General features: G+C 57.1%; 2 non-coding genes across 2 annotated transcripts in view; both read left to right on the forward strand.

Annotated features, from left to right (window-relative positions):
• Window positions 1-8,354: 8,354 nt before the first annotated feature.
• Window positions 8,355-8,505, forward strand: LOC122331879. The gene has a single exon (XR_006248306.1). It is a non-coding gene; the product is annotated as a 5.8S ribosomal RNA (ribosomal RNA).
• Window positions 8,506-8,896: 391 nt separating this feature from the next.
• Window positions 8,897-10,000, forward strand: part of LOC122332045 — a 4,048-nt gene continuing 2,944 nt past the window's right edge. Inside the window, exon 1 of the ribosomal RNA XR_006248397.1 lies at window positions 8,897-10,000. This exon is cut by the window's right edge and continues 2,944 nt beyond it. This is a non-coding gene — a ribosomal RNA (28S ribosomal RNA).

Below are 10,000 nucleotides of genomic sequence, written 5' to 3' on the forward strand. Positions count from 1 at the left end.
CTTATAGAAAATATTTTTTCCAGGGCCTTTATTAAATAAAATCATGCCCAATAAAGCTGCTACTGTGTCGGGTTAGTCTGTGAGCGCAGGCCTTATAGAAAACATTTTTCCAGGGCCTTTATTAAGTAAAATCATGCCCAACAAAGAGTTACTGTGTCGGGTTAGTCTGTGAGCGCAGGCCTTATAGAAAACATTGTTCCAGGGCCTTTATTAAATAAAATCATGCCCAATGAAGCGCATTGTGTCGGGTTAGTCTGTGAGCGCAGGCCTTATAGAAAACATTTTTCCAGGGCCTTTATTAAATAAAATCATGCCCAATAAAGCTACATTGTGTCGGGTTAGTCTGTGAGCGCAGGCCTTATAGAAAACATTTTTCCAGGGCCTTTATTAAGTAAAATCATGCCCAACAAAGAGTTACTGTGTCGGGTTAGTCTGTGAGCGCAGGCCTTATAGAAAACATTGTTCCAGGGCCTTTATTAAATAAAATCATGCCCAATGAAGCGCATTGTGTCGGGTTAGTCTGTGAGCGCAGGCCTTATAGAAAACATTCAATCAGGGCCTTTATTAAATAAAAACATGCCCAAATAAGTGCTATTGTGATGGGGTTAGTCTGTGACCCCAGGCCCTGTGTAAAACTGTCACCCAGGGCCTTTATAGAGCAAAATCATGCCCAATAAGGTTAGGTTAGGTTAGGTTAGGTTAGGTTAGGTTAGGTTAGGCTAGGTTAGGTTAGGTTAGGGTTTGGGTTAGGTTAGGTTAGGCTAGGTTAGGTTAGGTTAGGTTAGGGCTAGGTTAGGTTAGGTTAGGTTAGGTTAGGTTAGGTTAGGTTAGGTTAGGTTAGGTTAGGTTAGGTTAGGTTAGGTTAGGTTAGGCTAGGTTAGGTTAGGTTAGGTTAGGTTAGGTTAGTCTGTGAGCGGGCCTTATAGAAAACATTCATCCAGGGCCTTTATTAAATAAAATCATGCCCAAATAAGTGTTATTGTGATGGGGTTAGTCTGTGAGCGCAGGCCTTATAGAAAACATTCATCCAGGGTCTCTATTAAATAAAATCATGCCCAATAAGGTGTTACTGTGTAGGGTTAGTCTGTGAGCGCAGGCCCTTTGTGTAAACATTCATCCAGGGCCTTTATTAAATAATATCATGCCCAAATAAGTGTTATTGTGATGGGGTTAGTCTGTGAGCGCAGGCCTTATAGAAAACATTCATCCAGGGCCTTTATTAAATAAAATCATGCCCAAATAAGTGTTATTGTGATAGGGTTAGTCTGTGAGCGCAGGCCTTATAGAAAACATTCATCCAGGGCCTTTATAGAATAAAATCATGCCCAAATAAGTGTTATTGTGATGGGGTTAGTCTGTGAGTGCAGGCCTTATAGAAAACATTCCTCCAGGGCCTTTATTAAATAAAATCATGCCCAATAAGGCGCTACTGTGTCGGGTTAGTCTGTGAGCGCAGGCCTTTGTAGAAAACATTCATCCAGGGCCTTTTTAAATAAAATCATGCCCAAATAAGTGTTATTGTGATGGGGTTAGTCTGTGAGCGCAGGCCTTATAGAAAACATTCATCCAGGGCCTTTATAGAATAAAATCATGCCCACATAAGTGTTATTGTGATGGGGTTAGTCTGTGAGCGCAGGCCTTATAGAAAACATTCATCCAGGGCCTTTATAGAAAAAAATTATGCCCAATAAGGTGTTAGTGTGTAGGGTTAGTCTGTGAGCGCAGGCCCTTTGTAAAACATTCATCCAGGGCGAGAATGAAATAAAACGATGCCCATTAAAGTGTTACTGCGTTGGGGTTAATGTGTGAGCCCAGGCCCTTTGGAAAATTGAAATCCAGACACGGGGTTCAGAATGTGTGTGTCCGAGAAGTCGCCTTAACCCGCCTTGATCGGCTGTAACGAGCGCCTGGATGTCTGGACGTAGGTTTTGAACGCTTAAAAATCCTCCAGGGTGGAGGGGGTCGAGTGGAAAGCGCCCGAGAAGTCGCGACTTAACCCGCCGAGATCGGCTGAAATATGCGCCTGGATGTTTGGACTTAGGTTTTGAAAGCAAAAAAATCCTCCAGGGTGGCGGGGTCGAGTGGGAAAGCGTCCGAAGTCGCACTTAACCCGCCGAGATCGCCTGAAATATGCGCCTGGATGTCTGGACTTAGGTTTTGAACGCTTAAAAATACCTCCAGGGTGGAGGGGGTCGAGTGGGAAAGCGCCCGAGAAGTCGCGACTTAACCCGCCGAGATCGGCTGAAATATGCGCCTGGATGTCTGGACTTAGGTTTTGAAAGCAAAAAATCCTCCAGGGTGGCGGGGTCGAGTGGGAAAGCGCCCGAAAGTCGCACTTTAACCCGCCGAGATCGCCTGAAATATGCGCCTGGATGTTTGGACTTAGGTTTTGAAAGCAAAAAAATCCTCCAGGGTGGCGGGGGTCGAGTGGGAAAGCGCCCGAAGTCGCACTTAACCCGCCGAGATCGCCTGAAATATGCGCCTGGATGTCTGGACTTAGGTTTTGAACGCTTAAAAATACCTCCAGGGTGGAGGGGTCGAGTGGGAAAGCGCCCGAGAAGTCGCACTTAACCCGCCGAGATCGGGCTGAAATATGCGCCTGGATGTTTGGACTTAGGTTTTGAAAGCAAAAAAATCCTCCAGGGTGGCGGGGTCGAGTGGGAAAGCGTCCGAAGTCGACTTAACCCGCCGAGATCGCCTGAAATATGCGCCTGGATGTTTGGACTTAGGTTTTGAAAGCAAAAAATTTCTCCAGGGTGGCGGGGTCGAGTGGGAAAGCGTCCGGAAGTCGCACTTAACCCGCCGAGATCGCCTGAAATATGCGCCTGGATGTTTGGACTTAGGTTTTGAAAGCAAAAATTTCTCCAGGGTGGCGGGGGTCGAGTGGGAAAGCGTCCGGGAAGTCGCACTTAACCCGCCGAGATCGCCTGAAATATGCGCCTGGATGTTTGGACTTAGGTTTTGAACGAAAAAAATTTCTCCAGGGAGACCGGGTCGAGGGGAAAGCGCCCGAGAAGTCGCGATTTAACCCGCCGAGATCGGCTGGATGAAGCGCCTGGATGTCTGGACTTAGGTTTTGAAAGCAAAAAATTTCTCCAGGACGGCGGGGTCGAGTGGGAAAGCGCCCGAAGGCGACTTAACCCGGACTCGATCGGTCGGATGAAGCGCCTGGATGTTTGGACTTAGGTTTTGAACGCAAAAATTTCTCCAGGACGGCGGGGGTCGAGTGGGAAAGCGTCCGAAGGCGACTTAACCCGGACTCGATCGGTCGGATGAAGCGCCTGGATGTTTGGACTTAGGTTTTGAACGCAAAAAAATTTCCTCCAGGACGGCGGGGGTCGAGTGGGAAAGCGTCCGGGAAGGCGCACTTAACCCGGACTCGATCGGTCGGATGAAGCGCCTGGATGTTTGGACTTAGGTTTTGAACGAAAAAATTTCTCCAGGACGGCGGGGGTCGAGTGGGAAAGCGCCCGAAGAAGGCGACTTAACCCGACTCGATCGGTCGGATGAAGCGCCTGGATGTTTGGACTTAGGTTTTGAACGAAAAAAAATTTCCTCCAGGACGGCGGGGTCGAGTGGGAAAGCGTCCGAAGGCGACTTAACCCGGACTCGATCGGTCGGATGAAGCGCCTGGATGTTTGGACTTAGGTTTTGAACGAAAAAATTTCTCCAGGACGGCGGGGGTCGAGTGGGAAAGCGTCCGGGAAGGCGCACTTAACCCGGACTCGATCGGTCGGATGAAGCGCCTGGATGTTTGGACTTAGGTTTTGAACGAAAAAAAATTTCCTCCAGGACGGCGGGGGTCGAGTGGGAAAGCGTCCGGGAAGGCGCACTTAACCCGGACTCGATCGGTCGGATGAAGCGCCTGGATGTTTGGACTTAGGTTTTGAACGAAAAAAAATTTCCTCCAGGACGGCGGGGGTCGGGGTCGAGGGAAAGCGCCCGAAGGCGACTTAACCCGACTCGATCGGGGTCGGATGAAGCGCCTGGATGATTTTCGCTTTCAAAATTGCACTAAGTCCAACTTCGGGGAAAGGTCCGACTTCCATACCCTCCGAGGCTCCGAGTCAGGCCGACCGAGAGGCCTCCTCCCGGGCATGATTCAAATTTTCCCGCGACCCTGGAGGTGGCCGTTTACACAGGAGCAACTTTTACATGGGTACACGATTTCGGTGAACGCGTGTTTTTGTGGACTTAGTCTCTGAGCGAAAAAAGTCGAAAACGACTAAGTCCATATCGACTTAGGTTTTGAACGCAATCTTTCTGAAGCTCCGGGGCGAGGGAGCTATCGAACGCTTCACCTGAAACACGGACACAGACGCCGAGAGAGAGGACGTTCGACGGCGAGAGCGTCCCCCTCGGCCCGAAACGTGATCGATTGGAGCGCGAAAGCGCGCCCTAGCCTAGGACCCCACCCGGCCAGCCCCGCTGGCCGCTATGGGTCGGGAGTGCCTGGCAGGGGCACGGCGTGCAATGGGTTTACGTTTGGGCTTTGACAGCACGCCGCGCCCGGGCAATTTGGACGTTCGTTACGAGCAGGCCCCCCTCAGCCCGAGGGAAGGCGCCGAACCCTTCGGAGGGAGGCCTAGACGGCCGGTCAGAGCGCAGAGGTCCGTCACCGGCGGGCGTGGAGGGGCAGAACGCGACGCGTCCCGGCGACGCCGCGGCGGGTACCCCCCCGTCCCCGTGAAACACACTTTTCCGAGCGTCGGCCGCGATCCCAGCGGCCACCCACCCCGAAAACGCGACTTCGCCGGGGAAGGTTCGAGCCGCCGCCGCCCCTATGAGCGCCGGTCTTAGCCGAGGGTCCAAGCGGGTCTGCCCAGGCCCTCCTCAGGCGGACTGAGACCCGTGTAGGCAAAAACGCGCTTCGCGTCGGTTGGTCCCTACGACCCACAGGGGGTTACCTGGTTGATCCTGCCAGTAACATATGCTTGTCTCAAAGATTAAGCCATGCAGGTCTAAGTGCACACGGCCGGTACAGTGAAACTGCGAATGGCTCATTAAATCAGTTATGGTCCTTTGATCGCCCCACCCGGTACTTGGATAACTGTGGCAATTCCAGAGCTAATACATGCAAACGAAGCGCCGACCGGCCGACCGCCTCGCGCGGGGGCGGAGGCTAGGGACGCGCGCATTTATCAGATCCAAAACCCATCCGGCCCCCGGGGATCCGCCCTCCCGACCCGGTACCTTTGGTGACTCTAGATAACTCGGGCCGATCGCCGCTTCTTCCGCCGCGGCGCGACGATTCATTCGAGTGTCTGCCCTATCAACTTTCGATGGTACATCAGGCGCCTACCATGGTGACCACGGGTGACGGGGAATCAGGGTTCGATTCCGGAGAGGGAGCCTGAGAAACGGCTACCACATCCAAGGAAGGCAGCAGGCGCGCAAATTACCCATTTCCGACTCGGAGAGGTAGTGACGGTGGTCAATAACAATACAGGTCTCTTTCGAGGCCCTGTAATTGGAATGAGCGTATCTTAAACACATGGGCGAGGACCCATTGGAGGGCAAGTCTGGTGCCAGCAGCCGCGGTAATTCCAGCTCCAATAGCGTATATTAAAGTTGCTGCAGTTAAAAAGCTCGTAGTTGGATCTCGGGATCTGGCTGGCGGTCCGCCGAGAGGCGAGCCACCGCCCGCCCCAGGTCCCTGCCTCGAGGCGCCCGGATGCCCTTGGCTGGGTGTCCGTCCGAGGCCCAAAGCGCTTACTTTGAAAAAATTAGAGTGTTCAAAGCAGGCCGAGCGTCGCCGCTGAATACCGCAGCTAGGAATAATGGAATAGGACTCCGGTTCTATTTTGTGGGTTTCTGGAACCCGGAGCCATGATTAAGAGGGACGGCCGGGGGCATTCGTATTGCGCCGCTAGAGGTGAAATTCTTGACCGGGCGCAAGACGGACGAAAGCGAAAGCATTTGCCAAGAATGTTTTCATTAATCAAGAACGAAAGTCGGAGGTTCAAGACGATCAGATACCGCCAGAGTTCCGACCAGAACGATGCCGACCGCGATCCGGCGGCGTTATTCCCATGACCCGCCGCAGCGCATGGAAACCACGAGTCTTTGGGTTCCGGGGAGTATGGTTGCAAAGCTGAAACTTAAAGGAATTGACGGAAGGGCACCACCAGGAGTGGAGCCTCGCGGCTTAATTTGACTCAACACGGAAACCTCACCCGCCCGGACACGGAAAGGATTGACAGATTGATAGCTCTTTCTCGATTCTGTGGGTGGTGGTGCATGGCCGTTTTAGTTGGTGGAGCGATTTGTCTGGTTCATTCCGATAACGAACGAGACTCGCTTGCTAAATAGTGGCGCGCCACTTGGGTCGGCGCCAAAAACTTCTTAGAGGGACAAGTGGCGCTCAGCCACGCGAGATGGAGCAATAACAGGTCTGTGATGCCCTTAGATGTCCGGGCTGCACGCGCGCCATTAATGGGCGGATCAGCGCAGGTCTCACCCTGCGCCGAGAGGCGCGGGTAACCCGCTGAACCCCGCCGTGATCGGGACTGGGGATTGAAACTATTTCCCATCAACGAGGAATTCCCAGTAAGCGCGGTCATAAGCTCGCGCTGATTAAGTCCCCGCCCTTTGTACACACCGCCCGCCGCTACTACCGATTGGATGGTTTAGTGAGGTCTCGGACTGCCTCGCCGGCCCTCGCGGGCTCTGGGCGGAGCGCCGGAAGACGATCAAACTTGACTATCTAGAGGAAGTAAAAGTCGTAATAAGGTTTCCGTGAGGTGAACCCGCGGAAGGATCATTATCGCCCGCCCGATCCAAAGCGAAACCGCTTCGGGCGGGGAGGCCTAGCCCACCTCCCCGCCTCAAGCCCGGTGCGCGCAGAGGCCGGGCGGCCCGGGCGCGCCTCCTCCGGAGCACCGAAGCGGGAAGCGCAGAGCGCGATAAGAAAAAAAAAGGAACTTGACTGTCGCCAGACTGGCGGCCCCCGCTTCCAGCGGCGGGGGCTGAGCCGGGGCCCTGGCGGGTACCCGCACGGCCTCCGGGACCGTGGGTTCAAAGTCTCTCCCGCAAGGAGGGGCGCCATCCGGGTAAAAACCTCTATCCTATTTTACTTATGATCCAGCGGCCGTGGCCCGAGAGGTCTGCCGCCAAAAACCCAAGACGGCAAAAAGAACCGCACAAAAACCTAAGACGGCGGAGAGAGAGAGATCCGCGAGAAGGGAACGCCGCTCTCTGGGAGGCTTGACGCACCTCCGCGGAGGCTTGAGCAACCTACCGCGAGCGCCCATGACTGTCGCTGCACTCGGGCGGGCCCCCTGCTTTCCAGCGCCGGGGGGCCGAGCCGGGGCCCTGGCGGGTACCCGCACGGCCTCCGGGACCGTGGGTTCAAAGTCTCTCCCGCCGCTGAGGAGGGGCGCCTGTCCGGGGTAAAAAAACCTCTATCCTATTTTACTCTATGATCCAGCGGCCGTGGGTCCGAGAGGTCTGCCGCCAAAAACCCAAAACGGCAAAAAGAACCGCACAAAAACCTAAGGCGGAGAGAGAGAGAGAGAGATCCGAGAACTTGACTGTCGCTGCAGACTCGGGCGGGCCCCCTGCTTTCCAGCGGCGGGGGGCTGAGCCGGGGCCCTGGCGGGTACCCGCACGGCCTCCGGGACCGTGGGTTCAAAGTCTCCTCCCGCGAAGGAGGAGCGCCCGTCCGGGTTAAAAAAAACCTCTATCCTATTTTACTTATGATCCAGCGGCCGTGGCCCGAGAGGTCTGCCGCAAAAACCCAAAACGGCAAAAAGAACCGCACAAAAACCTAAGGCGGAGAGAGAGAGAGAGAGAGAGATCCGAGAGAACTTGACTGTCGCTGACTCGGGCGGGCCCCTGCTTTCCAGCGGCGGGGGGCCGAGCCGGGGCCCTGGCGGGTACCCGCACGGCCTCCGGGACCGTGGGTTCAAAGTCTCCTCCCGCGAAGGAGGGGCGCCCGTCCGGGGTAAAAACCTCTATCCTATTTTACTCTATGTTCCAGCGGCCGTGGCCCGAGAGGTCTGCCGCTCAAACATCCAAGACGGCAAAAGAACCGCACAAAAACCTAAGACGAAGCGGAGAGAGGGATCCGCGAGAAGGGAACGCTGCTCTGGGAGGCTTGACGCACCCCGCGGAGGCTTGAGCAACCTATCATGAGCGCCCCACCCCTTGGCACGGGTGGGGCCGAGGCCGCGAGCCTCTGAAAGACTTTGCTTTGCCAACCCCGGCGGGTACCCAGCAGGCCTTCGACCGTGGGTTCAAGTCCCCTCTCGCGGGGGGCGCCCGTCCGGGGAACGACCCCCTTTGTATTTTTGAACCCACACAAGCCTGTGCAGTTCGGCCTCGCCTCCGGGCGCTAAACTCAAACGCAGTACGACTCTTAGCGGTGGATCACTCGCTCGTAAGGCCGATGAAGAACGCAGCCAGCTGCGAGAACTAATGTGAATTGCAGGACACATCGATCATCGACACTTCGAACGCACTTTGCGGCCCGGTCCGTCCCGGGCCACGCCTGTCTGAGGGTCGCTTTCCCATCGATCGACCTCCGGTCCCGCGGCTGGAGCGCCGCAGGGGGCTTCGCCCCTCCCGCCCTCCCAAGTGCAGACCGCCACGGGCATCGCCTCCTCGGCGGGAGTCGAGCGCTTCCCCGCTTCCTCCCACGAGGGGGAGGTCGGCGCCCCCAGGCGCCTGGGACCGAGCGCGTCCTCCTCTCGGCGGCTTCCGGTGGGTGTCTGCCACCTCCGTCGCCCGCCGACGTGACCTCCCGCCCCTCCGCCTCGGACGCCCCGCGGCGTAACGGAGGTTCGCGCCCGCCTCGCCTCCTCGGCGCCCTGCCCGGCGCGCGAACGAGACCTGTTCAGGCCAGCCCGCAGCAGCAGCAGCAGCGCGGCGGCCGCTCCTAACCCATATCCGACAACGACCTCAGATCAGACGAGACGACCCGCTGAATTTAAGCATATTACTGCCGGAGGAAAAGAAACTAACAAGGATTCCCTCAGTAGCGGCGAGCGAAGAGGGAAGAGCCCAGCGCCGAATCCCCGCCCCGGGCCACGGCGGCGAGGGACATGTGGCGTACAGAAGACCGTTCTCTCTCGGCGCGGGTCGGGGGCCCAAGTCCTTCTGATGGAGGCTTAGCCCGTGGACGGTGTGAGGCCGGTAGCAGGCCCCCTCCCCGCCGGGGTGCGGTTCTTCTCGGAGTCGGGTTGCTTGGGAATGCAGCCCAAAGCGGTGGTAAACTCCATCTATACAAATACCGCACGAGACCGATAGTCGATAAGTACCGTGGAGGGAAAGTTGAAAAGAACTTTGAAGAGAGAGTTCAACAGGGCGTGAAACCGCTAAGAGGTAAACGGGTGGGGTCCGCACGGTCTGCCCGGAGGATTCAGCTCGGCGGGCCCGGCCGGCCCGGCGCGGGTGCGCGGATCCCCTTGACCGGGGAACGCCGCCCGTCCGGACGCCCGGCCGCCGTCGGGTGCACTTCTTCCGAGGCGGTGCGCCGCGACCGGCTCCGGTTTGGCCAGGAAGGGCCGGGGGGCGAAGGTGGCAGGCGGCTCCCCTCAGCCGGGGGCCGCCGGCTTTACAGAGCCCCCACGCTCCGACTTTGCCGCTACCCCGGGCCGCGGGAAGTGTCCTCGCGCTTTCTCCTGCCGACGCGGGAGGGACGGGGCCCCCCGTCCCCGGCGCGTGCGTCGACCGGGACCGGACTGTCCTCAGTCCGTCCCGACCGCGCCGCGCCGCCAGGGCGGGATCCGGCCCTCGTACAAGTGGCGCTCGAGGTCCGCGGTGAGGTCGGCCACCCACCCGACCCGTCTTGAAACACGGACCAAGGAGTCTAACGCGCGCGCGAGTCAAAGGGTGTCTCTCGAGCCCCACGGCGCAATGAAGGTGTGGGCCGCGCCCGCCGGCTCAGGTGGATCCCCGCCCGGCGGGGGGCGCACCACCGGCCCGTCTGGCCCGCACCGCCGGGCAGGTGGAGCTAGAGCGCGCGCGATGGTACCCGAAAGATGGTGAACTATGCCTG

This window comes from Puntigrus tetrazona, unplaced genomic scaffold (assembly GCF_018831695.1).
Source record: "Puntigrus tetrazona isolate hp1 unplaced genomic scaffold, ASM1883169v1 S000000003, whole genome shotgun sequence".
Classification (NCBI taxonomy): Eukaryota; Metazoa; Chordata; class Actinopteri; order Cypriniformes; family Cyprinidae; genus Puntigrus; species Puntigrus tetrazona.